At 37.3% G+C, this 24,895-nt stretch overlaps 1 pseudogene; it reads left to right on the plus strand.

The window, feature by feature from the left end:
• The first annotated feature begins 203 nt into the window (after positions 1–203).
• On the plus strand, positions 204–24,502 carry Vmn2r116l-ps27 (vomeronasal 2, receptor 116 like, pseudogene 27; annotated as a pseudogene).
• The last annotated feature ends 393 nt before the right edge of the window (positions 24,503–24,895 follow it).

Here is a 24,895-nt window from a genome sequence, read left to right on the forward strand (position 1 = left end):
CCCCAGGCCAGACAGTGCTTCAGAATCCTCCAGGGGCAAAATGTGAATTGAAAAGTAAATGCTGTAAGAAGTATATGTGTTCATTAATAGTACCTACAATGATAAAAAATGACACCTGGCAGTGTTCATGAAAATTTGATATGTGAGATTCTCCCTTCCGGACTCTTCATGCTGCATTCTGTTCAGGCATGTATTTTGGTGATATGGTAAAGATGATCTCTTTCATTGTTCTTTTCTTGATTCTAAATCTTTCCTCTCTTTTATGCCATTTGAGTGATCCCAGGTGCTTTTGGAGAATAAAAGACAAAGAAAATTATCTAGGAGATAAAGAAGCTGATTGTTTCTTTTCCATTTATACAAAGCATGGTTATGTGAAGAATAATGATTTCAGTGAGAATATAGACAAGCAGTAAGTGCATCTTTCTATTATACTTAAATGCATACTAAGCATTCCAGAGATGCTGAGTGATAAATAATATTCTCTCTTCCTTCTGGCTGTCCTTCTCTAGGATATAACAAAAATTCATTGTATGTTTCATTGCTGGTCATTTTCTTAATTTTGGTGGTTTTATGGTGAAATTTGTCATTTTTTAATCACAATTTGGTTAGATGCTGAATTAATGAATCACACTATTGACTTTGCTCTTAGATTCTCTTTAAAAAACAATTTCCATCTTATGTTTCCATGAGATCCTACTGTATACTGCCCGGTTTGTGGCAAAGTTTCTGAGACATCTAGGAGTCCAGGTAGTTGAGAATAAGTGTCTTCCTACGGTGTTGCCATCCTTTGCTTCTTCCAGTCTTTCCCTAGTTCAACTACAGGGGTTCCCGAACTCAGTCAAATGATTGGGTGTAAGTATCTTCAGCAGACTCATTCAAATGACTTTTTGGCCTCTCAGACGGCATCCATATAGACTCGTGTCTGTAAGCACACTGTAGGATCAGTAATAGTCTCAGGCATTAGAGCTTTCCTTGAGATGGATCCTAATTTAGACAAGTCATTGGACTTCTTTTTCCTCAACCTTTCTTTATTTTGTCACTGGAATTCTTTTAGAAATATTTCTGAGTCAGAGTTTTTGACTCTGGGATGCATCCATGTGATGCCCTGCCTTTCTGTCTACCCACTCTTGGATATTTCATCTAAGCATGCTGTATTTTACTTTGTTATGTTTCAGTATGGTCCTTGAATTCATGATCTCTTTAAAACTTTTAACAAGCAGAGGTATTTTATCTTGTCATATAATGTTTTCTGCACCTGCCTAGGATACTTTTTCAATTAACTCTCCTAAAGTACTAATAAGTATAAGACATGTATCATATGACAGTAATATTTTTCTTTCGAGATACAACTACAGAGTGATAACTCAGAGAATAATTCAAATGGCAGTCTTTAAACCATGCAGAAATATTTTCCTATTTTCACCCACAAGTTCTTTACCATGTATTACCTTTTTTTAGAAAAGAATATTTCCTATTTGAAGATAGTATAGAAATCATTACCATCTTGTTTAATCCCTTCCAATAATTCTTCCAGATTTATGCTTTCTTTCACATTACTATGTGCAACCTTTTAAAAATCCCATCAAGTATAATTTGTACTGGAGATATTCTCTTATATTGGCCTTACATTACATGACAGTCAACTATTAATAGGACACAGTTTTAAAGATTTACTGATTCTTTCTCATTCATCATTTTTCCTCATTTGACATCTATACATTATCTATAAGTAATGTATTAATCATATTCTATTCATAAATATGGAGTGTGTTGTTTCTCACATGTGTATATAGTGAGTTTATATGAAATAAGAAACTAATGACTAAATAGAGCCTTCGCATTTGAAAATTCAGAATGTCACTTCACATTCATGCTTAGAAGTAGGAGGCATTGTGGTGTATTGAAAGTGAACTATCTTTATACAGATTAAAAAAAAATCCAAAAATTGATAAAAAGACACTCATCAAGCAGATGAGAAAATGTGGCATCATTAATGATGGCAGAATGAAACCAACAATAATTTTAAAATATAAAGCATTAATAGTGTATATAAAAACCACTGATGATAAAATAATTTTACAGTAAAAGGTTAATGTAAATTAAAATATATGATTTGAAAAAACTTAAACACAAATTTTATTATAGCTATATTAATTTAGATAGTCATTTCTTTCAACTTAGGTTTTATAAATATATAATTTATTATCCATGTGTTTAAATTGTGTATTCAAAATATATAGATATGTGTGTGTCCAACGCCACAGTCAAGTTTAAATGACGTATTCTATTTCATTGGGAATCCTGAATGCTGTATCCTCAATTCTTATCTTTACATCACCATATACCTACCCTACCCTGAAATCTACTATTTGTTCCATACTTGTACATTTGAATTTTTAATATAATTGAGATTATATGCTTTATAAACTATTTTGCTTTTTTACTAAGCATACTATTTTCCAAGTCCATCTAAATTTATAGCATAAATCAAATTTATGTTCTTTCAATGTTTATATAAAATACATTTTAGTACAATATACACAATTGTGTATTTTATTCTCTCAACTCCTGTAAGATAATTTACTAATTACCTACCTATGCACCCACGTCATTACCTTCCCTCATTAAAAACTTGTCATATAAAGAATAGTATTAAAATAGCATAAAACAAAAAATTCAAATTATAAAAACTTCCAAAAAACAGAAAAGGAGTCCCTGCAAAATCAAATAAAAGGCATGGGTAACACACCTATTTACAAATAGGAAAACAGACATATGTATCTTTACACTCAAGAAGCACATAAAAAGAAAAGTTTGAAAGCTGTAACATAAACACACAAGGACTGTAAACTTCAACCTTCACTCTCCTGAAAAAATATGATACACAGAATTTCCAATGTGTCACTGCATTTATTTTATGTTTTTTTTCACATTCTTGGCATTCAGTATTAACTTCAAACTATCACCTGTGAATTTTTGTATCCCCAGTGGAGATACAAAGTTTACTCTTGAGATTTCTTCACTATTATAGACATGGGTTTATTTTTAATTCTTCACCATGAAACAATACAGTTGGGCCAGCACCATTATTCAAGACAATTTCATTCTTCTAATACAGTTTTCTGGACTTAAATATCAAAAAATATATCAAGTGTCCAAAGAGGTGTATTTATTTCTAGGTTTTCAGTTACATTCTATTGATCAACACCCACCCCGTTTTGGCCAATTTTATTAATAGAGTTATGTAGTACAAAGTGAAATCAGAACTGGTGATACTCCTACTAATTATTTCTTTATTTAGGATTGTTTAATTTTTAAAAAAATTCTAAAGGGAAGTTTGTAAAAAAAAAGTCTATATTATTTGCCATATTAACCTTCATACTTCAGCAACTGAAGTGAATTAATTAAAGAACTCAATTTTCAAATTGCATATCCGTCTCAATTAGATAATGATAATCACCATAGAAAGTATGGCACAATTTCAGATATTTCTGAATGAAGGGAAAATTCTAAGAAATAAGGGAACAAATTAGGAAAAAGATGATTAAAAATAAGGAAAAGTAAATAATAGAGAACATAAAACCATGAAGTCAATAAATGCCAGCTTTAGAGCCACAGTTTACGTACAGTTAAATAAATATTTACGTTAGTCACATAGTATTACAGAAAATACAGATGAGACAAAAGCAAAAAAGCTCATGTACTACACACTGAAATGATATGTAATTGTTAAATAAGATTATGAAAACTTACAAGAATATATCAAAATATATATGCAGTTAAAATATATTGAAAGAAGAGAAAAAGTGAACATATTAGAAACAGAATATATCAGGAAAATATTTACCTAATTAAACCCAAGGCCAGGTATGAAATAGCCAGTGATTGTAGAGAAAGAATGAATTAGTACAACATAAGGGTACATGTGAAGCAAGAGGAGCTCAATCCAAACAGTGAAATGCTATAGTTATAACGAATTTATATTGCTCAATTTTGTACAGCCTCAAATAGAACAACAACAACAAAAAAAAAAAAACAGACATAACTATGTGGAATGAAGAATAGTATCAGAATTATTACAGTATTTGCATTATTATAAATTCTTTAGACTTTTTTGATTGTTGATACAGACACATCTGGCTACTTTTGCATTACATTAGGAATGTTCATGACAATTTTTAGTGCTGATACTGAAAAGATATATAACATTCTAGATAGCAGATAATTCTCACTTTTTTCCCCATGTATGTTCACTATTAGAATTACAAGATGAAGGCATGGTCAGATTCAATTTTGGTTTAGAAATATTTTCTTATTCATGGATGACACATAGATATTTAACTGGGTATAAGAAAATAAGATGGAACTCTAGACAATTTCTTTTTTTTTAATTGTGTAAATTTTTTTATTAACTTGAGTATTTCTTATTTACATTTCGAGTGTTATTCCCTTTCCCAGTTTCCGGGCAAACATCCCCCTAATCCCTCCCCCTCCCCTTCTTTATGGGGGTTCCCCTCCCCATCCTCCCCCCATTGCCGCCCTCCCCCCAACAATCACATTCACTGGGGGTTCAGTCTTAGCAGGACCCAGGGCTTCCCCTTCCACTGGTGCTCTTACTAGGATATTCATTGCTACCTATGAGGTCAGAGTCCAGGGTCAGTCCATGTATAGTCTTTAGGTAGTGGCTTAGTCCCTGGAAGCTCTGGTTGCTTGGTATTGTTGTACATATGGAGTCTCGAGCTTTTCAAAAATTATTGAATCCTGTTAATATAAAATTAATATTTTAAAATTATTATTAAAATATCAAAAAAGCACACAGTATCTTATTTCAGAACACAGTTGAAGAAGAGATCAAAAGAAGAATATAACAAAATTTTTAAATATATATTAATATAATATATATATTAGGAAAACAATATATATGTTATATTGTTTTATATAATATAATATATATTAGGAATATAATATATATATTAGGAATATAATATAATATAATATATATTAGGAAAACAGTTCAAAACAAGTAATAAATTTCAATTCATCAAATTAAAAAAAAATAAGATTTTTAAATTGTTTTGCAGGTTTTGCATCCTAATACAGCAAATAAGGAACTGTGTCAATATATGAATAGGTCATAAAAATAAAAATCTTTGCTTAACCCACATTTATTTTTGTTCATGATTATCATAATTAGAACCCAGATCCCCCATGATTGGTGTGCTCTGTTCTCAGGGTGACAAGTAAGACTATCCACTTGATTTCCTCCATTTATTTTGCCATCGAAGAAATCAATAGGAACATTCATATTTTACCTAACATTTCCCTACTAGTTAAGATTGAATGTAACCTAATTGTGGATAATCTGAAAAGAGGTTGGTCCTTGAAAAAAAAAGGAAATTATTCCTAATTACTACTGTGAACATCAGAGAAGATATTTAATTGTACTTACGGGACCTCTGTGGATAACATCTTACAAACTTGGACCATTCCTGTTCTTCTCCAGAACTCCAGAGGTAAGTTAAGGAGGGATACATTTAATTAAATATTATTTTACCACAGTATTAGTTTCTGACTACCAAGGCTGACTAAAAGAATTTATTTATATCTACTCTAATCTATCAAACATAGAAGTTAGATCATTTCTTTGGCAAACACAACTTTAAGAAAATGGGCAGAAAATATAACACAATGTGAAACAATTTACCAGATAATTTAGTTTATTTGTACTTGTAAAGCAATAAACAAGAAGTTGCATATGATTTTAATAAGAAAATGAAGAGTTCCCACTTTCTCACACTTCTACCATGTGCTCTAGAATGGGCCCTATTCCATCCTCTTTACATTTTGTTTGTGATCAATATCTTTCAGCTCTACTGTGGTTATTTTCATCTCCTTTTGAGTGTTCAGGAACAGTTTCCTCATCGCTACCAGATGTCACCCAAGGACACATCTCTCCCACTAGCCATTGTGTCCCTTGCAGTTCACTTCAGATGGAATTGTGTGGGAGTGATCGTTACAGATGATGACCAAGCAATTCAATTCCTTTCTGAACTGAGAGCAGAAATGCAAAGAAAAACCGTCTGCTTAGAATTTGTCACAATTATCACATATAATCGGTTGTTATACCTTAAAATGTTTCATAAATATTATCACCAAATCATACTGTCATCATCAACAGTTGTGATCGTCTATGGGGATAAAGGATCTCCTGTACAATTTAATTTTCATTCTATGGAAATCTAAAAACGTTCAGAGACTCTGGGTCAGTGTGTCACAATTTGATATGATCACAATGATAGGAGAGTTCATGCTTCACTCCTTGCATGGGGCTCTTATTTTTTCACATCAGCACTCTGAGATGTCTGGTTTTAAACAATTTATGCAGACAGTGAATACTTCTAACTATAGCAATGATATTTCTTTTGCTAAACTGTGGTGGACTTTCTTTAAATGTTCTTTGCCACCACCTAATTGTACAACATTGAAGAATTGTCCAAGCAAAATCCTATCTAATTGGTTTTTTGTGCCACCACTTGGAATGTCTGTGTGTGAAACAGGCTACAACTTATACAATGCCGTGTATGCTGTCGCCCACACTCTTCATGAGATGCTTCTGCAACAAGTAGACACAAGCTCAGACAATGATGAAAAAGTAGTGGAATTTAGCTCCTGGAAGGTAATAATTCTGACACTGCATAGTATATATATCCTAGAGATGGCATTCATAAAGAGAATCATAAAGTCAAAATCCATGTAAAGAAAATCCTTGTAACTTGTATTCATTTTTTTCTTACTCTACAACTGTGGAAATGGCATATCTCATTAGTGTCATAATGTATGTGAGAGCCAACTATGGCACCCAAGTCATGAATTCATACTCTTAGTCATAAAATTTTATCTAATATTCAATGATATATGCTTCTCACAAATTTATCATTGAATTTTTTTCATGGAATTAGTAAATAAAATTAAGAAAATGACTTGAATTTTATTTGACTAAAAATTTCTAATTAATGTAATAAATACATCTCAAATAATTTCAAGTACTGTTTCCATATTTTGAACAATTGAGTGTATAGTTTACATATGTTATGGTAAAAATAACATTTTTGAGAGAAAAAAATGTTAATTTATCACTACTTTCCAAACATAAAATTCATGTGTGCATGTATTATGGCATCAAATCCAGTGAGAAAACAGTATTTGTAAAACATAGTGAAACTTTAAATGTATATGGACTTTATTTTTACTTTTCTGAATACTTCTCATAAAGGTGGATTTAGGAGTAGATAATGGATATGATGTTATACTTTCTGTCCTAATATGTATAGTTGAAACTAAAATGATAAATGCATTTTAGATGTTCTCTGTACTGAAGACCATACAATTTGTAAATCCTGCTGGAGACCTTGTGAACATGAACCAGAATAGAAAACTAGATACAGTGTATGACATTTTCTATATCATGGATTTTCTAAAACAGGAAGGATTTAAAATGAAAATAGGAAGATTTTCTGATCATTTTCCAAATGGCCAACAACTATTTATGTCTGATGAAATGATAGAGTGGGCTACAGATATCAAGCAGGTAATTTAGTTTTAATTTTATTGTTTTACAATAAGCAAAACTGCTTATAATATTGTCTATTTTGTTACACAATAAAATTTTTATCAATTCCTCTTTTTTTATTTTTTGGATATTATATGAATTTACATTTTAAATGTTATCCCCTTTCCACACCTCTCCCATTACTTCTTCCCTATCCCCATGCTTCTATGGGGATGCTTCCACTCTCCTCCACCCACTCCCACCTCAATACACTGGCATTTCCCTACATTTGGAAAAAGAGTCCTCACAAGACAAAGGGCTTTTCCTCCTATTGATCCTGGACAATGTTCTCCTCTGCAAAATATGTGGTGAGAGTCATGGGTCCCTTCATGTGTATCATTGGTTGTTGGTTTAGTCCCTGGGAGCACTGGTGGGCTCTATTTGGTTGATGTTGCTGTTTTTCCTATGGGATTGCAATCAACTTCAGCTACTTCAGTCTTTTCTTTAACTCCTCCATTGGGATTACCTTATTCAGTCCAATGGTTAGCTGCATGCATTCTAAACTGTATCAGCAGGGCTCTGTCAGAACCTCTCAGGAGACACCCATTTGTGCCTCCTGTCACTAAGCACTTCTTGGCATCAGCCATAATGACTGGGTTTGGTGGCTATATAGTGAATGAATCCCCAGGTGGGCAGTCTGTGGATGTCTTTGTATTCAGTCCCTACTCCACTCTATCTGCTTTGGGGTGATTATATGTCTAACCTCTGATTTCTGTGTTTGTCTTAGTTGAATGGGAGTTTTATTCTTTGTTTTATATTCTCTCTGGATGAGTGTGTGTGTTGAGTTTAGCCTGCTTTCCTGGTCAGCTTATGTGTTGTGTTCATGGGCAAGGCTTGACAGTGTTTGACGTTAAATTGGCAGCCAAGTGTGATGGTCTTTGAGATCCACAGAGGAATGGACAAGACTGAAATAAAGCTTGCTGAGGTTTTGTCATTTACTCTCTATTGTAATACTCAGAATTTATAATTCCCTGTGACCCAACACCAATTTATTGCTGATTGAGAAATAGATAATAGCTGGGTAGAAGAGACATGTGTAGTATTTAGATTTTCTAGGTTTGGGGTCAGAGAAAGGAAGAAAAGAAAATGTACAAGAGGAAGAAGGATATCTGAAATGGGATAGGTAATCCATAACAATATGACTTGAAATCTAGCCAATTTGACTTAAGAGTGTCCTGGATGAAACAGAGTAAATTGTAGGCAATAATTCAGAGATATAGATAGAAAAATAGATTCTTATACCATGAACAGTAACCAGCTACACAGATCTTGTGCTGATTTAAGGCTTATTGAAAATATAAAGTCTCTGTGTGTTTTTATCCAAGAATTCAGTAATATAAGGTGGGTTAGAAAACCCAGCCTTGAAATTAAGTACTTTTTACAACAGTAGCTGCCCTTGTAATTCTGATGCAAGACTATGGGAGACCCTGAGAATGTGTCAGAAATAATAGACAGGAACAGTCTACAGACAGCTGATCTTATGTTCTGTCATGTGTGTCCTGTTGAAAATAGGGGTTGTCATTCTTAAAGGTTTAAACTACAACATTTTTATAATACTTGATTATTTGTTGTCAGCTTCTCAGTCCCACTTGCCACAGTTCCTCATCTCATTCATCCACCCCCTTGCCTCCTAGGTATGACCCCAGACATCCCTGACATGTCCCTTCCCTGGGAACGCAAGTCTCTAGAGGACTAACTGCATGTTCTCTCACTGAGACCAGAACAGGCAGACTTATGCTATACATATGCCAGGGCCCTCTGAATGGCTTGTGTATGCTGCTAGTTCTTTTCTCAGTCTCTCTGACCTCCCTGAGGTCTCAGATAGTTGAGTCTGCTGGTCTTCCTATGGTGTCACTCTCCCTTAGAGGTTCTTCAATTCTTCCTTTAATTCAAACATACCAGGTCCTAATTCAGTCCAATATTTGCATATAAGTGACTGCCTGTGTTTCAGTCAGCAGCTGATAGAACCTCTCAAAAGACAGGCATGTCCGGTTCCTGTGTATAAGCACATAATTTCGTCAGTAATATAATGAGGGCTTGGTAACCCCATCCACCATGAGATGGATCCCATAGGGGTTGGTCATTGAACTGTCTTTACTTCACTCTCTTCTCCATTTTTTTTCTGCAGTACTTTTAGACAAGAATAATTCTGGGTCAGAAATTTTTACTGTAGGTTAGTAACTGTGTGCATACTTTTGAGGCCCTATCTATCTACTGAAGGTGGTCTCTCTGAATTCCCTCCCCGGTATTGGGAATTTTTGCTAAGGTGGACCCCAAAGAGCTCTGAGAGTCTCTCGCCTTCCAGGTCTCTAGTAGAGAGTCCTCCAGCCATGCCCCATAGGGTGCTTAGCTCCTTTCATATTGTTTGGAATGTGGGCTTCTCTCCTGCATACCCTATCTGATCCTGTTCACCCTTTAACCTTCAACTCCCCATTCCCACCAATTTCCCTCTCCAACTCTGATTCCCATGATTATTTCCTTCACCCTTCTTAATAAAATGGAATCATCCTGACTTGGACCTTTCTGCTTGTTGCACTTCTAAGCTCCGTAGGTTGCTTCCAAGGTATGTTGTACTTTTTGGCTAATATCCACTTATAAGTGAGTACATAACACATGTATTTTTTTCTATTTTACTTCACTAAGAATGATATTTTTTTTAGTTCCATGCATTTGTCTGCAAAATTCATGATGTCCTCAGTTTTAATAGCTAACAAGTATTCTATTGTGTAAATGAGACTCATTTTCTGTATCCATTAGTCCTTTGAGGAACATGTGGGTTGTTTGCAGCTCCTGGCTATTACAAATAAGACTGCTATGAACATTGTGGAGCACATTTCCTTGTGGTATGGTGTGGCATATTTTGGGTGTATGCCCAAGTGTGGTTTATCTGAGTCTTCAGGTAGTACTATTTCCAATTTTCTGTGGAACCACTAGATTGTTTTCCAGAGTGGTTGTACAAGTTTAGAATTCTACCAGCAATGGAAGAAGATTCTGATTTCTATACATTCTTGCCAACATGGAATGTCAGATTTTTCTTCCTAGCCATTCTGATTGGTTGAGGTAGAATCTCAGGATGAGGTTCATTTTTATTTGCATTTCTCTGATGACTAAGTACTCCTTCTAGGCCATTCAAGATTCTTCTGTTGTGGAACCTTTGTTTAGCTCTGTACTCCATTTTTAATTGAGTTATTTGATTCTTTGGAGGTTAGCTCCTTGAGTTCTTTATATTTTTGGATATTAGTCCTCTGTCAGATGGAGGGTTAGTGAAGATTTTTTTTCCAATAAGTGGGATGCCAATTTTTCCTATTGATGGTGTCTTTTGCCTTACTGAAGATTTTCAGTTTCATGAGGTCCCATTTATAAATGAACATAGAGTCTCTTGATCATAGAGCCTGAGCTGTTTGTGTTCTCTTCGGGAAATTTCCCCCTGTGCCAATGAGTTCAAGGCTCTTTCTAACTTTCTCATCTATTAGATTTAGTATATCTGGTTTAGGTTAAGGTCCTTGATATACTTTGACTCAAACTTTATGCAAGCTGATTAATATGGATCTATTTTGATTCTCTTAAATATAGACCATCAATTTGAACAGAACCATTTAATAAATGTGCTTCTCTTTTTCAATGTATTTTTTCACTTCTTTGTCAAAGATCAAGTGTCTATAGGTGTATAGGTTTACTTCTGAGTTTTCAATTTTATTCCATTGATCAGCCTGTCTGTCTCTGAACTAATACTAGGCAGTTTTATCACTATTACTCTGTAGCACACCCTGAGGTCAGGGGTGGTGATTTCCCCCAGATGTTCTTTTATGGTTCAGCATTATTTTTGCTGTCCTTTTCTTTTTCCATATGAAGTTGAAATTCTCTCCATGTTTGTGAAGAACTGTGTTAGAATTTCCAAACAGATTCCATTGCTCTTGTTAAGGAGGCCATTTTTACTATGTAAATCCTACAAATGCCTGAGTATAGAAGACGTTTACATCTTTAAGGACTTCTTCAATTTCTTTTTTTAGTTATTTGAATTTCTTGTCGTAGATCTATTTCACTTGTTTGGTAAGAGTTACATAAAAATATTTTATACCATTTGTGGCTATTTTGAAGAGTGTGCTGTTTTCTTAATTTCTTTCTAAGGATATTTTTCATTTGTATAAATGAAGGCTACTCATTTGCTGAGTTAATTTTATGTCTGACTACTTTGCTGATGTTGTTCATCAGCTGTAGGAGTTCTTTGGTGTAATTTTGGCGTCACTTATGTATACTATCATATCATTTGAAAATAGTGATACCATGAGTTCTTTTTTTTCCAACATAGAGAGGTTTAATGAGAGAAGAGGAGAGAAGAGGAAAGGCAGGCCATGAGCACATGGAGGGAAGGGGAGGAGGGGAAAGAAGGGACAGGGACAGAGGGGAAGAGAGCACAGAAGCAAGAGCAATGGTGGTCTTATTGCCCTAGCCAGAAATTTAAGTACTATGTTAAAAAATATTAAATAAAGTAGGCATATAACTTGATTATTTTTAAGTGAGTAAAATGTTAGAGTATTTGAATATTGCTATTCACCTATTGAGATAGCATTGTTAAGGAAAATCAAAAGGAAAATAAAAATGAATCCAAATGTAAATCTTTCAATGATGAGACTTCATACTCAAAAAGGAACACAATTTTTTAATTTGACCTATTATCTTAATTTGATTAACAAATCTGAATATACTATTGTGTAAACTACAAATATACGAGAAGAAGGAATCTCAAAAACCTCCAACTACTACAATCTGTCAAGATTATTTTTGAGGCATTAACCCTTACTTACAACATGGTATTATTTAATAAATACTACAGCCTTGGGAGTAATACATAGCCAAATCTTACATATACACAGTAAAACTGGCATATACTGTGCCCGACCACAACTCACACATTGAATCACAAAACTGAAGGTGATATTTTTGACAAGTAGAAAATGTGGACGAGAAAGAAATTAGGGAAACAACACCCTTCATGATAGTCCCAAATAATATAAAGTACCTCGGTGTGACTTTAACCAAGCAGGTAAAAGATCGGTACAATAAGAACTTCAAGCCTCTGAAGAAAGAAATTGAAGAAGACCTCAGAAGATGGAAAGATCTCCCATGCTCATGGATTGGCAGGATTAATATAGTAAAAATGGCCATTTTCCCAAAAGCGATCTACAGATTCAATGCAATCCCCATCAAAATAACAATCCAGTTCTTCAAAGAGTTAGACAGAACAATTTGCAAATTCATCTGGAATAACAAAAAACCCAGGATAGCTAAAACTATCCTCAACAATAAAAGGACTTCGGGGGGAATCACTATCCCTGAACTCAAGCAGTATTACAGAGCAAGAGTGATTAAAAACTGCAAGGTATTGGTACAGAGACAGACAGATAGACCAATGGAATAATATTGAAGACCCAGAAATGAACCCACACACCTATGGTCACTTGATTTTTGACAAAGGAGCCAAAACCATCCAATGGAAAAAAGATAGCATTTTCAGCAAATGGTGCTGGATCAACTGGAGGTCAAAATGTAGAAGAATGCAGATCGATCCATGCTTATCACCCTTTACAAAGCTTAAGCCCAAGTGGATCAAGGACCTCCACATCAAACCAGATACACTCAAACTAATAGAAAAACATTGGGGAAGGAACTCGAACAGATGGGCACTGGAGAAAATTTCCTGAACAAGACACCAATGGCTTATGCTCTAAGATCAAGAATCAGCAATTGGAAGTCCCACACCCGCGGATCCCGGCCCGCAGCAGCTCTCTGCCCCCAGACCCTGTGAGAGAGAGACCCAACCGCCTGGTCAGGTGGGCACTCCTGAGGCTGCAGAGCGGAAGAGACCACCAACACTGCTCACCACTGCCCACATCCCTGGCCAAAGAGGAAACTGAATAAGGCCTCTGGGCTCCCGTGGGGGAGGGCCCAGGAGCGGCAGGACCCCTGGGCCTGAGACACCACCAGAACCAGAAGGAAACAGACCGGATAAACAGTTCTCTGCACCCAAATCCCGTGGGAGGGAGAGCTGAACCTTCAGAGAGGCAGACAAGCCTGGGAAACCAGAAGAGACTGCTCTCTGCACACACATCTCGGACGCCAGAGGAAAAAGCCAAAGACCATCTGGAACCTTGGTGCACTGAAGCTCCCGGAAGGGGCGGCACAGGTCTTCCTGGTTGCTGCCGCTGCAGAGAGCCCCTGGGCAGCACCCCACGAGCGAACTTGAGCCCCGGGACCACAGGTAAGACCAACTTTTCTGCTGCAAGAAAGCTGCCTAGTGAGCTTGGGACACATGGAAGCAGAATTCCTGTAGAACCGGGCACGTTCTGTGTTTACTGGAAGTCCCACACCCGCGGATCCTGGCCCGCAGCAGCTCTCTGCCCCCAGACCCTGTGAGAGAAAGACCCAACCGCCTGGTCAGGTGGGCACTCCTGAGGCTGCAGAGCGGAAGAGACCACCAACACTGCTCACCCCTGCCCACATCCCTGGCCCAAGAGGAAACTGTATAAGGCCTCTGGGCTCCCGTGGGGGAGGGCCCAGGAGCGGCAGGACCCCTGCGCCTGAGACACCACCAGAACCAGAAGGAAAAAGACCAGATAAACAGTTCTCTGCCCCCAAATCCCGTGGGAGGGAGAGCTGAACCTTCAGAGAGGCAGACAAGCCTGGGAAACCAGAAGAGACTGCTCTCTGCACACACATCTCGGACGCCAGAGGAAAAAGCCAAAGACCATCTGGAACCCTGGTGCACTGAAGCTCTCTGAAACGGCGGCACAGGTCTTCCTGGTTGCTGCCGCTGCAGAGAGCCCGTGAGCAGCACCCCACGAGCGAACTTGAGCCTTGGGACCACAGGTAAGACCAACTTTTCTGCTGCAAGAAAGCTGCCTGGTGAACTCAAGACACAGGCCCACAGGAACAGCTGAAGACCTGTAGAGAGGAAAAAGCACACGCTGGAAAGCAGAACACTCTGTCCCCATAACTGACTGAAAGAGAGGAAAACAGGTCTAGAGCACTCCTGACACACAGGCTTATAGGACAGTCTAGCCACTGTCAGAAATAGCAGAACAAAGTAACACTAGAGATAATCTGATGGCGAGAGGCAAGCTCAGGAACCCAAGCAACAGAAACCAAGACTACATGGCACCATAGGAGCCCAATTCTCCCATCAAAACAAACATGGAATATCCAAATACACCAGAAAAGCAAGATCTAGTTCCAAAATCATTTTTGATCAGGATGCTGGAGGACTTCAAGAAAGACGTGAAGAACTCCCTTAGAGAACAAGTAGAAGCCTACAGAGAGGAATCGCAAAAATACCTGAAAGAATCGCAAAAATCCCTGAAAGAATTCCAGGAAAACATAAATAAACAAGTAGAAGCCCATAGAGAGGAGACACAAAAATCCCTGAAAGAATTCCAGGAAAACATAAATAAACAAGTAGAAGCCCATAGAGAGGAGACACAAAAATCCCTGAAAGAATTCCAGGAAAACACAATCAAACAGTTGAAGGAATAAAAAATGGAAATAGAAGCAATCAAGAAAGAACATATGGAAACAACCCTGGATATAGAAAACCAAAAGAAGAGACAAGGACTGTAGATACAAGCTTCACCAACAGAATACAAGAGATGGAAGAGAGAATCTCAGGAGCAGAAGATTCCATAGAAATCATTGACTCAACTGTCAAAGATAATGTAAAGCAGAAAAATCTACTGGTCCAAAACATACAGGAAATCCAGGACTCAATGAGAAGATCAAAGCTAACGATAATAGGTATAGAAGAGAGTGAAGACTCCCAGCTCAAAGGACCAGTAAATATCTTCAACAAAATCATAGAAGAAAACTTCCCTAACCTAAAAAAAGAGATACCCATAGACATACAAGAAGCCTACAGAACTCCAAATAGATTGGACCAGAAAAGAAACACCTCCCGTCACATAATTGTCAAAACACCAAACACACAAAATAAAGAAAGAATATTAAAAGCAGTAAGGGAAAAAGGTCAAGTAACATATAAAGGCAGACCTATCAGAATCACACCAGACTTCTCGCCAGAAACTATGAAGGCCAGAAGATCCTGGACTGATGTCATACAGACCCTAAGAGAACACAAATGCCAGCCCAGGTTACTGTATCCAGCAAAACTCTCAATTAACATAGATGGAGAAACCAAGATATTCCATGACAAAACCAAATTTACACAATATCTTTCTACAAATCCAGCATACAAAGGATAATAAATGGTAAAGCCCAACATAAGGAGGCAAGCTATACCCTAGAAGAAGCAAGAAACTAATAGTCTTGGCAACAAAACAAAGAGAATGAAAGCACACAAACATAACCTCACATCCAAATATGAATATAATGGGAAGCAATAATCACTATTCCTTAATATCTCTCAATATCAATGGCCTCAACTCCCCAATAAAAAGAAATAGATTAACAAACTGGATACGCAACGAGGACCCTGCATTCTGCTGCCTACAAGAAACACACCTCAGAGACAAAGACAGACACTATCTCAGAGTGAAAGGCTGGAAAACAACTTTCCAAGCAAATGGTCAGAAGAAGCAAGCTGGAGTAGCCATTCTAATATCAAATAAAATCAATTTCCAACTAAAAGTCATCAAAAAAGATAAGGAAGGACACTTCATATTCATCAAAGGAAAAATCCACCGAGATGAACTCTCAATCCTAAATATCAATGCCCCAATTACAAGGCCACCTACATACGTAAAAGAAACCTTACTAAAGCTCAAAACACACATTGCACCTCACACAATAATAGTGGGAGATTTCAACACCCCACTCTCATCAATGGACAGATCATGGAAACAGAAATTAAACAGTGATGTCGACAGACTAAGAGAAGTCATGAGCCAAATGGACTTAACGGATATTTATAGAACATTCTATCCTAAAGCAAAGGATATACCTTCTTCTCAGCTCCTCATGGTACTTTCTCCAAAATTGACCATATAATTGGTCAAAAAACGGGCCTCAACAGGTACAGAAAGATAGAAATAATCCCATGCGTGCTATCGGACCACCACGGCCTAAAACTGGTCTTCAATAACAATAAGGGAAGAATGCCCACATATTCGTGGAAATTGAACAATGCTCTACTCAATGATAACCTGGTCAAGGAAGAAATAAAGAAAGAAATTAAAAACTTTTTAGAATTTAATGAAAATGAAGATACAACATACCCAAACTTATGGGACACAATGAAAGCTGTGCTAAGAGGAAAACTCATAGCGCTGAGTGCCTGCAGAAAGAAACAGGAAAGAGCTTATGTCAGCAGCTTGACAGCACACCTAAAAGCTCTAGAACAAAAAGAAGCAAATACACCCAGGAGGAGTAGAAGGCAGGAAATAATCAAACTCAGAGCTGAAATCAACCAAGTAGAAACAAAAAGGACCATAGAAAGAATCAACAGAACCAAAAGTTGGTTCTTTGAGAAAATCAACAAGATAGATAAACCCTTAGCCAGACTAACGAGAGGACAGAGAGAGTGCGTCCAAATTAACAAAATCAGAAATGAAAAGGGAGACATAACAACAGATTCAGAGGAAATTCAAAAAATCTTCAGATCTTACTATAAAAACCTATATTCAACAAAACTTGAAAATCTTCAGGAAATGGACAATTTCCTAGAGAGATACCAGGTATCGAAGTTAAATCAGGAACAGATAAACCAGTTAAACAACCCCATAACTCCTAAGGAAATAGAAGCAGTCATTAAAGGTCTCCCAACCAAAAAGAGCCCAGGTCCAGACGGGTTTAGTGCAGAATTCTATCAAACCTTCATAGAAGACCTCATACCAATATTATCCAAACTATTCCACAAAATTGAAACAGATGGAGCACTACCGAATTCCTTCTACGAAGCCCCAATTACTCTTATACCTAAACCACACAAAGACCCAACAAAAAAAGAGAACTTCAGATCAATTTCCCTTATGAATATCGACGCAAAAATACTCAATAAAATTCTGGCAAACCGAAACCAAGAGCACATCAAAACAATCATCCACCATGATCAAGTAGGCTTCATCCCAGGCATGCAGGGATGGTTTAATATAAGGAAAACCATCAACGTGATCCATTATATAAACAAACTGAAAGAACAGAACCACATGATCATTTCATTAGATGCTGAGAAAGCATTTGACAAAATTCAACACCCCTTCTTGATAAAAGTCCTGGAAAGAATAGGAATTCAAGGCCCATACCTAAACATAGTAAAAGCCATATACAGCAAACCAGTTGCTAACCTTAAACTAAATGGAGAGAAACTTGAAGCAATCCAACTAAAATCAGGGACTAGACAAGGCTGCCCACTCTCTCCCTACTTATTCAATATAGTTCTTGAAGTTCTAGCCAGAGCAATCAGACAACAAAAGGAGATCAAGGGGATACAGATCGGAAGAGAAGAAGTCAAAATATCACTATTTGCAGATGACATGATAGTATATTTAAGTGATCCCAAAAGTTCCACCAGAGAACTACTAAAGCTGATAAACAATTTCAGGAAAGTGGCTGGGTATAAAATAAACTCAAATAAATCAGTTGCCTTCCTCTATACAAAAGAGAAACAAGCCGAGAAAGAAATTAGAGAAACGACACCCTTCATAATAGACCCAAATAATATAAAGTATCTCGGTGTGACTTTAACCAAGCAAGTAAAAGATCTGTACAATAAGAACTCCAAGACACTGAGGAAAGAAATTGAAGAAGACCTCAGAGGATGGAAAGATCTCCCATGCTCATGGATTGGCAGGATTAATATAGTAAAAATGGCCATTTTACCAAAAGCGATCTACAGATTCAATGCAATCCCCATCAAAATACCAATCCAATTCTTCAAAGAGTTAGACAGAACAATTTGCAAATTCATCTGGAATAACAAAAAACCCAGGATAGCTAAAGCTATCCTCAACAATAAAAGGACTTCAGGGGGAATCACTATCCCTGAACTCAAGCAGTATTACAGAGCAATAGTGATAAAAACTGCAAGGTATTGGTACAGAGACAGACAGATAGACCAATGGAATAGAATTGAAGACCCAGAAATGAACCCACACACTTATGGTCACTTGATTTTTGACAAAGGAGCCAAAACCATCCAATGGAAAAAAGATAGCATTTTCAGCAAATGGTGCTGGTTCAACTGGTAGGCAACAAGTAGAAGAATGCAGATCGATCCATGCTTATCACCCTGTACAAAGCTTAAGTCCAAGTGGATCAAGGACCTCCACATCAAAGCAGACACACTCAAACTAATAGAAGAAAAACTAGGGAAGCATCTGGAACACATGGGCACTGGAAAAAATTTCCTGAACAAAACACCAATGGCTTATGCTCTAAGATCAAGAATCGACAAATGGGATCTCATAAAACTGCAAAGCTTCTGTAAGGCAAAGGACACAGTGGTTAGGACAAAATGGCAATCAACAGATTGGGAAAAGATCTTTACCAATCCTACAACAGATAGAGGCCTTATATCCAAAATATACAAAGAACTCAAGAAGTTAAACCGCAGGGAAACAAATAACCCTATTAAAAAATGGGGTTCAGAGCTAAACAAAGAATTCACAGCTGAGGAATGCCGAATGGCTGAGAAACACCTAAAGAAATGTTCAACATCCTTAGTCATAAGGGAAATGCAAATCAAAACAACCCTGAGATTTCACCTCACACCAGTGAGAATGGCTAAGATCAAAAACTCAGGTGACAGCAGATGCTGGCGAGGATGTGGAGAAAGAGGAACACTCCTCCATTGTTGGTGGGATTGCAGACTGGTAAAACCATTCTGGAAATCAGTCTGGAGGTTCCTCAGAAAATTGGACATTGAACTGCCTGAGGATCCAGCTATACCTCTCTTTGGCATATACCCAAAAGATGCCTCAACATATAAAAGAGACACGTGCTCCACTATGTTCATCGCAGCCTTATTTATAATAGCCAGAAGCTGGAAATAACCCAGATGCCCTTCAACAGAGGAATGGATACAGAAAATGTGGTACATCTACACAATGGAATATTACTCAGCTATCAAAAACAACGAGTTTATGAAATTCGTAGTCAAATGGTTGGAACTGGAAAATATCATCCTGAGTGAGCTAACCCAATCACAGAAAGACATACATGGTATGCACTCATTGATAAGTGGCTTTTAGCCCAAATGCTTGAATTACCCTAGATCCCTAGAACAAACGAAACTCAAGATGGATGATCAAAATGTGAATGCTTCACTCCTTCTTTAAATGAGGAAAAAGAATACCCTTGGCAGGGAAGGGAGAGGCAAAGATTAAAACAGAGACTGAAGGAACACCCATTCGGAGCCTGCCCCACATGTGGCCCATACATATACAGCCATCCAATTAGACAAGATGGATGAAGCAAAGAAGTGCAGGCCGACAGGAGCCGGATGTAGATCGCTCCTGAGAGACACAGCCAGAATTCAGCAAATACAGAGGTGAATGCCAGCAGGAAACCACTGAACTGAAAATAGGTCCCCCGTTGAAGGAATCAGAGAAAGAACTGGAAGAGCTTGAAGGGGCTCGAGACCCCAAAAGTACAACAATGTCAAGCAACCAGAGCTTCCAGGGACTAAGCCACTACCTAAATACTATACATGGACTGACCCTGGACTCTGACCCCATAGGTAGCAATGAATATCCTAGTAAGAGCACCAGTGGAAGGGGAAGCCCTGGGTCCTGCTAAGACTGAACCCCCAATGAACTAGACTATGGGGGGAGGTCGGCAATGGGGGGAGGGTTGGGAGGGGAACACCCATAAGGAAGGGGAGGGGGGAGTGGGATGTTTGCCCGGAAACCAGGAAAGGGAATAACACTTGAAATGTATATAAGAAATACTCAAGTTAATAAAAAAAAAAAAAGAATCAGCAATTGGGATCTCATAAAACTGCAAAGCTTCTGTAAGGCAAAAGACTGTGTTTAGGACAAAATGGCAACCAACAGATTGGGAAAAGATCTTTACCAATCCTACAACAGATAGAGGCCTTATATCCAAAATATACAAAGAACTCAAGAAGTTAGACCACAGGGAGACAAATAACCCTATTAAAAATGGGGTTCAGAGCTGAACCAAAATTCACAGCTGAGGAATGTCAAATGGCTGAGAAACACCTAAAGAAATGTTCAACATCTTTAGTCATAAGGGAAATGCAAATCAAAGCAACCCTGAGATTTCACCTCACACCAGTGAGAATGGCTAAGATCAAAAACTCAGGTGACAGAAAATGCTGGCGAGGATGTGGAGAAAGAGGAACACTCCCCCATTGTTGGTGGGATTACAGACAGGTACAACCATTCTGGAAATAAGTCAGGAGGTCCTTCAGAAAATGGGACATTGAACTACCTGAGGACCCAGCTATACCTCTCTTGGGCATATACCCAAAAGATGCCACAACATATAAAAAAGACACATGCTCCACTATGTTCATTGCAGCCTTATTATTAATAGCCAGAAGCTGGAAATAACCCAGATGCCCTTCAACAGAGGAATGGATACAGAAAATGTGGTACATCTACACAATGGAATATTACTCAGCTATCAAAAACAATGACTTTATGAAATTCAGAGGCAAATGGAGGGAACTGGAAAATATCATCCTGAGTGAGGTAACCCAATCACAGAAAAACACACATGGTATGCACTCATTGATTAGTGGCTATTAGCCCAAATGCTTGAGTTATCCTAGATGCACAGAACACATGAAACTCAAGACAGATGATCAAAATACGAATGCTTCACTCCTTCTTTAAAACGTGAACAAGAAAACCCTTGGCAGGGATTAGGGAGGCAAAGATTAAAACAGAGGCAGAGGGAACACCCATTCAGAACCTGCCCCACATGTGGCCCATACATATACAGCCACCCAATTAGACAAGATGGATGAAGCAAAGAAGTACAGGCCGACAGGAACCGGATATAGGTCTCTCCTGAGAGACACAGCCAGAATACAGCAAATACATAGGTGAATGCCAGCATCAAACCACTGAACTGAGAATGGGACCCCCATTGAATAATCAGAGAAAGGACTGGAAGAACTGGAAAGGGCTTGAGACCCCATGTGAACAGCATTACCAACCAACCAGAATTTCTAGGGACTAAGCCACTACCCAAAGACTATACACGGACTGACTCTGGACTATAACCTCTTATGTAGCAATGAATAGCCTAGTAAGAGCACCAGTGGAAGGGGAAGCCCTTGTATCTGCTAAGACTGAACCCCCAGTGAATGTGATTGTTGGGAGGAGGGTGGTAATGGGGAAGGATGCGGAGGGGAACCCCCATAGAGAAGGGGAGGGGGAGGGGTTAGGGGGATGTTGACCCGGAAACTGAGATAGGGAATAACATTCGAAATGTAAATAAAAAATACTCAAGTTAATAAAGAAAAAACAGAAAAAAAAAGAAAATGTGAGTGATGATTTTTCTTGTTGTCTCTTCCTCTCTTGATATTATCAGTGCTTTTTAATGAAATATTTATTTTGGAGATTATAATATGATTTTATTGGATTACATTGTTTCCCTGTTTTTTCTATAAAAAAAAAAAAAAAAAAAAAACTTCCAAAGACCATTACTTACTCTTTTTGAAACTGATGGCATTTTTACAAAGTGGTCTTACACTTGCGCACATACACACACACATACACACACACACACACACACACACACACACACACACCAGACACTGACACACATATACATACTACACACACACCACACATACAGCAGACACAGACACACATATACACACTACACACACATATCTGCACGTGTGTGTGTGTGTGTGTGTGTGTGTGTGTGTGTGTACAAACCAATCATTCTGAATACTATTACTTGCATTTTTATGGGGAAGATCATTTTCTAATCAAATTATAATTAATTGCTGTAAGCTTCTCAGGTGAATACAATTTTACTCACTCTCCATATTCTTTTGTTATCTATAATTCTTTAAGATAGAATTTTGCATAGTGTTTCTTTGGTTTCCCAGGGTGTCATATTTTTTGTTTTTGTTTTTGGTCAGTCCAGGGTTATGAAGTCCTTTTTGGTGAGATGTTTATGGGTGTTACTTGTGACTTTCCTAGAAAATATACACTTATATAAAACTCTCTTTTCCTCTACCTCTCACACTTTCAGCCCTTTCTTTTGCAATTTTGTAGTTTTAACTGAGCAATTGATTTTGTAGATGCATGCATTAGACTGGACTGCCAAACTCCTAATTTTTACTGTTTATAGTTTTTCCTAACAATATCTGTCTCTTTCAAATGTAAGTTTCTAATAAATGGCAAAGACTATAAATATTTGTGTGTATAAGAAGTATATTTAAGGGGTTGGGGATTTAGCTCAGTGGTAGAGCGCTTGCCTAGCAAATGCAAGGCCCTGGGTTCGGTCCCCAGCTCCGAAAAAAAGAAAAAGAAAAAAAAAAGAAGTATATTTAAAACAGAGTTGGGGACTATAACAGTTTAGTAAAATTTGGCTTTAGCCATTTTCCAAGACATGGAGTGGTACAATTTATATGCCCAAATATCTACTAGAGACCACATGTATGATCACACATTTGCTAATACATGACATATTTCCTTTTAAGTGCTTCTTTGCATATACAAAATTATAAGTGAAAAACATCAGACTATATGAGTGATAAAACTAAGGCATATAATTGTGGAAACATAAACACTGTAGTTTTGCTTTAGAAAAATACAATAAGCATCTCGAGTTTATTATATAATTACAAACAAAGGCCTCAATAAAGATTAGGATCATTGGAAATTAGTACACCATCTTATAAAAATCCCATATTTAAGTCTGAATCTAACACAAGATCTTAGTCTAAGTTATTTTCTAAATCATAAGTTTATTGTATCTTGTGATTATTCAAGAAAAAATAAATCTGATAATACATCCATTCCTATAATAGACATGGATCAATGTGTGAAGTGTCCAGAGGATGAGTATGCCAACACAGATCAGACTAACTGCCTCAAAAAAGTTGTGACCTTTCTGGCTTATGAAGACATCATGGGAATGATTCTGGCTGGTTTGGCTCTCTGCTTTTCTGTTCTTACAGCTATTGTACTCTGTGTCTTCTTGAAACACCGAGACACTCCCATAGTCAAGGCTAATAATGAAACTCTAAGCTATGTCCTACTCATTTCCCTCATATTTTGTTTTATCTGTTCCTTGCTCTACATTGGTCATCCTAGTATTGCAAGCTGCATCCTGCAGCAGACAACATTTGCCATTGTGTTCACTGTGGCTGCCTCTACTGTCTTGGCAAAGACAATTACTGTAGTCCTAGCATTTAAGATCACTGTTCCAGGAAGAAGACTGAGGTGGCTGCTGCTTTCAGGGGCACCTAATTACATTATTCTCATGTGCACCATGATCCAAATGAGTCTCTGTGGAATCTGGCTGGGAATGTCTCCTCCATTTGTTGATGCTGATCTACACATGCTACATGGACACATCATCATCATTTGCAACAAAGGTTCAGTGATTGCCTTTTACTGTGTCCTGGGATACATGGGCTCACTTGCTCTATCAAGTTTCACTGTAGCTTTCTTGGCCAGGAATCTGCCTGACACATTCAATGAAGCCAAGCTCCTGACATTAAGCATGCTGGTGTTCTGCAGTGTCTGGATCACCTTCCTCCCTGTCTACCATAGCACTAAGGGCAAAGCTATGGTTGCTGTGGAGGTCTTCTGTATTTTGTCCTCCAGTGCAGGGATGCTTCTTTGCATATTTGTCCCAAAGTGCTACATTATTTTGTTGAGACCACAAATAAATTCTTTTCATGAGTTTAAGAAAATACATGTGAAAGCAAAAAGTATCAATTGTGTTTAACTGCTTATTTAGTACACCAAACATATCCAGAAGCTCAACATACTGCTTTCTATTTATTATATTCTTATGTGGGTTGCTACCCTTTAAAAATGTAGAAAACAAGCTGGACAATAAAGGTGCAACATATGACCTGGATATCAGTCTATTGGATGAAATGATGCAATCAGGAACTTTTATACTTTTGATGCTGGTATATTTTAACCATTGAAACATCTGATATATGAAAATTGTTATTTTGCTGTAGAAATATTATATTTGGTACATGTATTCCAGTACAAATTATATGTTATTTTTAGATTCCAGAAAAAATATTGCCATGTAAATTATATGTATAAAATGTATATTTTTGCAATATAAATAACATTTAATAACAAACCTTATATATTGATCTGG

The sequence above is a fragment of the Rattus norvegicus genome, chromosome 1 (assembly GCF_036323735.1).
Source record: "Rattus norvegicus strain BN/NHsdMcwi chromosome 1, GRCr8, whole genome shotgun sequence".
NCBI classification, from domain to species: Eukaryota; Metazoa; Chordata; class Mammalia; order Rodentia; family Muridae; genus Rattus; species Rattus norvegicus.